Below are 6,286 nucleotides of genomic sequence, written 5' to 3'. Positions count from 1 at the left end.
CATTGAACTTTATACACAGAGGATTAACTCTACATTAGGTAATGGCTTAACTGCATTTTATCTATTTTCTCATCTGTAAAGTGGAGCTATGAAGAGTACCTTATTGGATAGGGTTGTCCTGAGAAGTGAGAGGCATCATCTCAAGTAATTAACATTCCAGTGGCTAGGGAACTGTGCAACAATCAGCGCTAAATAGCAGGGAGCAGATGAAATATTCTAGAATAAAAACGAAAGGTCCAGTACTGCAGAAGGCAGATGTCAGTGTCAGTCAGGAACAGGGAACAGAGAAAATGGCCAACAGTTTGATGCTCCTGGTAACCGCAGTTTCCCAACTTGAGGCAGAAAGGGCTCAGGGGTCGGAGAGATGGGGCTGGACCCTAGGCCGAGGCCATGTCCTGCAGAGTGCAGGCGATCTAAGGAGGAGGCCTAGGTGCCACACCTGCGACCAAGCCTGTAAGCGGCCACTGCCCCCCTTGGCCCTCCTGCAGGCCTCTCATGCCTCCCAACTGGGTCTCAAGGGGGCTGTGGTGTACATACAGAGCAGAGTACGCAGAGATAGAGGAGTCTGCACACCCTGCGCTCCTCCAGAAACCGGGCCTGGCCGCCCGGGATGCTGATGAGGCAGCCCGGAAGGTTGATGATCTTGTGTGCCCAGAGTGGAGATCCTTGTCCACCACGCAGGCCATACACCCTCGGCCCTTGCGAGATGAGGCACTGAGGCAGCCGCTGATGCTGCGGGGTCGTACCCAAAGACGAGAAAGCAGCCTGGCAGAGGGCGAGGGGCGCTGGCCTGCTTGAGTAGAGGGGCGGCAGGCGCATGGCACGGTAACATTCCCTACAGCTCTCCCTGCCCCCTGGCCCTGGGCTAGACATTGCGGCCACCACCTCTCTTACTCGACCACCGCCGCTGCCACCATGGGCAATGACAGTGGCGGGCCTGGCGGGCCGAGCCCCAGCAAATGGGACCAGCAGTACTGTGAGCCCTGCGGGAAGATGGAGAACCTGCTGTGCTGAGGCCACTGCCGCAGCTCCTTCTGCTGCAAGGAAGGACCGGAAGAAACACAAGCTCCTGTGCTAGGGCAGCGAGGGCGCCTCTGGCCACGGAGCAGGCCAGCACCAGCACCCAGGCCGCTGCCCAGTGCCGGTGGGGTCTGAGCCTGGGAGGCCAGAAAAGGAGCGGCGCTTCGGGACAGCGTCGCCGCCGCCGCCGCCGCCGCCAAAGTTTCAGGCTGGCCGGCCGCCGGAGATGCGACCAAGGCAAAGGCCAAGTTCCTGGCCAACCCTGCAGTAGCTGTGTCCCTACCTCCTGTGAACCCTGCCCTCCAGGGCCCTGCATCGGTTAAGGCGGAGCCTGGGAAGGAGGCATCACTGACCGGCTGGTCGCTGTACCTGGAGAAGGGGAACCTGTATCCACCAAGCAACACACCCAGGGAAGGCTGGGCCACAGCGTCGGCCTGCGGCCCAAAGGGCAGAGAAGCTGCTGTGGTCACTGAAGCTTGCGCTCGAGTACATCCTGTCTTGCATGAACAAGCATGGTATCTGTGTAGTGGATGACTTCCTGGGCAAGGAGACTGGGCAGCAGATCCGCGACGAGGTGCACCCTGCACTACACCTGCAGGTTCACGGATGGCCAGCTGGTTAGCCAGAACAGCGACTCGTCCAAGGACATCCCAAGCGATAAGATCACCTGGATCAAGGGCAAAGAGCCCTGCTGTGAAACCATTGGGCTGCTGATGAGCAGCATGAAAGACGTGATCCACCACTGTAACGAGAAGCTGGACAACTACAAAATCAATGGCCGGATGAAAGCCATGGTTGTTTGTTATCCAGGCAGTGGAACAGGTTATGTGCAGTATGTTGATAATCCAAATGGAGATGGGAGATGTCTGACATGTATATATTATCTTAATAAGGACTAGGGTGCCAAGTGGAGGTATACTTTGAATTTTTTCCAGAATGCAAGCCCAGTTTGCTGACATTGAACCCAAATTTGATAGACTACTGTTTTACTGGTCTGACTGGCACAACCCTCATGAAGTATAACCAGCATATGCTACAATAACTGTTTGGTATTTTGATGCAGATGAGAAAGCACGAGCTAAAATAAAATATCTAACAGGTGAAAAAGGAGTGGAGATTGAACTCAATAAACCTGATTCAATCAGTAAAGGTGTCTTATAAAGCCTCTCATCCAGCAATACCCTCAGTTCACTACAATAATTGCTGACACTATTTGTTAACTTATGAATGCAAATAAATGGGATAAAGAAAAATAGACAACCAGTTGGCATTTTAATGAGGAAAAGATACAACTGTTTTGTGGTGCATCAAACAAGAAGATTTAATTGCTGTGACTTTGTACTGCATAATGTACCCCAAATCTGTGATTGCTTATGAGAGGAAGGTAAGCTATCAGTTGAAAGGGTTTTTACATCTGTACATGAAGTGCCCTGTGCAGAATTTTTTCTTTCTTATATTTTGTCCAATCTGTCATCTAGCTGAGTTCATCTCTCCCTTTTTTATATCAAGTTTGAATTTGGGGTAATTTTTGTATGATTAGGTACAATTTATCAAAACTGAATTGAGAAAAAATTACAGTATTATTTCTCAAAATTATTATTCTCAATCTATTTTTATAAACCTCTTCATACTATTAAATTTTGCCCTAAAACACCTTAAAAATGATTGTTGCTAGTGACTGATGATTAATTAATTTTCTTTTCATTTAAAATAAGAAAAGGAGCACTTTACCAGTGGTTTCAGATGTTTTGTAGTCCAATCTTGCTCTATTTTGGATTCTTAAAGATTGCTGCCATCATGTTTTTGACATTGTTAATAATAAAACCTAACAGTAAAACAGTCACCATTTATTACCAGTAACTTTAGTTCATGTTTTATAAGGAAAAATACACTGTATGAAGGATTTATCTTTTCAAACTTGTTTTTTTTTTAACAAAACTAAAATGACTGCCTCTAAATAAGCTTGAGATTATCCTCAGCATCAAGTTCCTAAGATAAAAGGCTTTCTTCTGCTTTCAGGTGTTTCCTAAAGAGTTAGATGATGATTTCCCATTTCCAATGTTTTCTCAAATTGATTGTACTTTTAAATTTATTGTTTTCTTCCTATTACTATGATCCATCTGATTTGCAGATCAGAACCTTGTTTCTTTTGAAGAATATCAGGGGGAGATTATATTTGCACTGAGAAGGAAATGTGTTTATGCAGACTTGTTGTTCAGTGAGTCTTCAGACAGCTCTTGAGGCATTCCTCAAATGTGATGCCAGCCTTCTTGTCAGTACTGATAGATGTATGCTTAGTTTAGAAAAACAAAAAAGTGCAAAACCAGACAATTTTATTTTGGGGGGGTTTCTTTTTTACATTTTAGAAAAAGAAGAAACACCACATAATCACGCAAGGCCTCTAAGACTTCTGTTATTTAAAGAATGAGTTGAGGCCGGCGCCGTGGCTCAATAGGCTAATCCTCCACCTTGCGGCGCCGGCACACCGGGTTCTAGTCCTGGTCGGGGCGCCGGATTCTGTCCCGGATGCCCCTCTTCCAGGCCAGCTCTCTGCTATGGCCAGGGAGTGCAGTGGAGGATGGCCCAGGTGCTTGGGCCCTGCACCCCATGGGAGACCAGGAAAAGCACCTGGCTCCTGGCTCCTGCCATCGGATCAGCGCGGTGCGCCGGCTGCAGTGGCGGCCATTGGAGGGTGAACCAACGGCAAAGGAAGACCTTTCTCTCTCTGTCTCTCTCTCTCACTGTCCACTCTGCCTGTCAAAAAAAAAAAAAAAAAAGAATGAGTTGAGATAGACTTCCTGGATTTCATTCTCTTAGGCCCTTTAGCAAAGAGCCCTTACTAATTTAAGTTTTCTATCCTCCTTCCTCTATCTTCTTTGCCAAAATCTGAGTATACAGAAATATTCCTATATATTTCAATTTACAACAGTTTTAGAATCTGTATAGTTTGTATGTAATTACAGACCTTTTCTATGGAAATCTCAGTAATTTTTATTAAAATATTGCTATTGTTCATGTAAAAAATGAAAAAAAATTATTTAGTGAAACTGACAGTGTGAATTTAGAATGATTAATTATTTGATATCATGTTCTCACTTAGGAGAACCTGCAGGAAAAAAGGTGATAGTTTGTTGCTTCTCCTTGCCCATGTTCAGCTTTGTCTTACTTCCTCCCCCAGATGCTAACATAACATCCCTACAGTAAGTTCCTCTCTGCCAGCCTGATCTGGGAGTGCAAGTTATTCTTGCCATCTCATCTATAGTGCAGTGCACTGCCTTGGACCATATCTTGAAAGCACTATCATTTTTAGGGTTAGTAGGAATTGTTTTATGTAGAGTGAAGTCTGTTAAGATGTATAGCACAGCTTTTTAATTTGGGAGCCCCTGTTGTTCAAATGTGTGTACCTTTGCAGTTGTACAGTTATCAGATTCTAATATCTATTGGTTGTGCTTGATAGACAGGTCTTAAATTGTATATTTTTTGAATAAGTTTATATACTTTCTTGGAGATCATTGTGAAAATATCAAGAAATCAGGATAGTCATTTATTTTAATACTCCCTGAAACTATTCATTTGATGTTAGTGGGACCGTTAACTTGTCACCGAGCAGGACTATAATTAAAACTAAATTGAAAATGATTTGTGGCATCTATGTGTTTAATCCTGGTTAAAGATAATTCTTCACAATGCTTATTTGTATTCAACACATTAACCAGTTGTAAAACACAGAACTTTATCAATAGTAGGCAAATAATTTCAGGATTCCTATATAGAAAAGACTATAAAGTCATAATTTGGGAAGCAGTGTTTCTTTATGAAACAGCTCTCAAGTTGCTTGTAAAGCTAACCTAATTAAAAAGACATAGAAATGTTCTTGAAAAAAATTTAATGGTTCCTAGAGAAAATTCTGGCATGACAGACCCCTATTTAGAAAATTACTTAAAAGAAAAACAAAAAGCCAACCATTTAAATGTTCTTTAAATGATTGGAAGGTCATACAGCAAATAAAAGAAAAATACTTACTGAAGAAGATCTTCTAAGAATCAGTAACAGCATGGAGATCCAGTGGTATTTCAATCCAGAACTTCTCTCTCTCTCCTGTCAGTGAAATGGGAACTCTATTTCAGACATGTGGAGTCAAGAGCATGAGGCTTCCTCTCCCAGCAGTTGGTTGGTGAGTATTCTGAGTGTGACAAGACATGCTCATTTTTTCTCCTTTCCCAGGTACCTGCTGCTGTTCATATGTTATAGTTGAGTGCAACTGAGAGGTAGGTTTCTGACCTCATTTGTTGATGGGGGCTCTACATTGTGCATAAGAACACTTAGATACCATCATCAACTGCATGTAATGTTTACAACAGGCAGATTTCTCAAAATAGTAGATTTCTGGTTGCTGTGGATTGGAGGGATGAGCATGAGCATATAGTTAAGAAAGAGTAGGCCGGTGCCGTGGCTCAACAGGCTAATCCTCCCCCTTGCGGCACCGGGTTCTAGTCCCAGTCGGGGAGCCGGATTCTGTCCCAGTTGCCCCTCTTCCAGGCCAGCTCTCTGCTGTGGCCCAGGAATGCAGTGGAGGATGGCCCAAGTGCTTGGGCCCTGCACCCCATGGGAGACCAGGATAAGTACCTGGCTCCTGCCATCGGATCAGCGCGCCAGCCATGGTGGCCATTGGAGGGTGAACCAATGGCAAAGGAAGACCTTTCTCTCTGTCTCTCTCTCTCACTGTCCACTCTGTCTGTAAAAAAAAAAAAAAGAGTTACAAGGCACTAAATTTGGGGGAGTTTTTTACTTTAACAAAATTGGCAACTTCTTTATACAAAAGGAATAATTTCCATCTTTTAAAAATGTTTTTAAAATTATATTTAAGTTACACAATTTCATGTATCTTCAGCATAGTGATACTTCCCACTCTTCCCTCCCTCCCAACCATGCTGAAACACTTCTTCCTCCTCCCTCTCATATTCCCACCCTTAATTTTTTTTGACAGGCAGCATTAGACAGTGAGAGAGAAAGAGACAGAGAGAAAGGTCTTCCTTCTGTTGGTTCACTCCCCGAATGGCCACTATGGCTAGCGCGCTATGCCGATCTGAAGCTAGAAGCCAGGTGCTTCCTCCTGGTCTCCATGTGGGTGCAGGGTCCAAGCACTTGGGCCATCCTCCACTGCCTTTCCGGGCCACAGCAGAGAACTGGACTGGAAGAAGAGGAACTGGGACAGAATCCAGTGCCCCAATCAGGACTAGAACCTGGGGTGCCAGTGTTGCAGGCA

General features: G+C 44.8%; 1 long non-coding RNA gene and 1 pseudogene across 1 annotated transcript in view; both read left to right on the top strand.

The window, feature by feature from the left end:
- Positions 1–6,286, top strand: part of LOC138846875 (uncharacterized) — a 127,564-nt gene that overhangs the window by 40,724 nt on the left and 80,554 nt on the right. Inside the window, exon 2 of the long non-coding RNA XR_011384392.1 lies at positions 5,126–5,194. This is a non-coding gene — a long non-coding RNA (uncharacterized lncRNA). The remainder of the gene's footprint in view (positions 1–5,125; positions 5,195–6,286) is intronic.
- LOC138846871 (egl nine homolog 1 pseudogene) lies at positions 4–5,115 on the top strand (annotated as a pseudogene).

This window comes from Oryctolagus cuniculus, chromosome 19, assembly GCF_964237555.1.
Source record: "Oryctolagus cuniculus chromosome 19, mOryCun1.1, whole genome shotgun sequence".
NCBI lineage: Eukaryota > Metazoa > Chordata > Mammalia > Lagomorpha > Leporidae > Oryctolagus > Oryctolagus cuniculus.
Note: the sequence above shows the minus strand (reverse complement) of the source record. Positions and strands in the feature narration are given on the sequence as shown.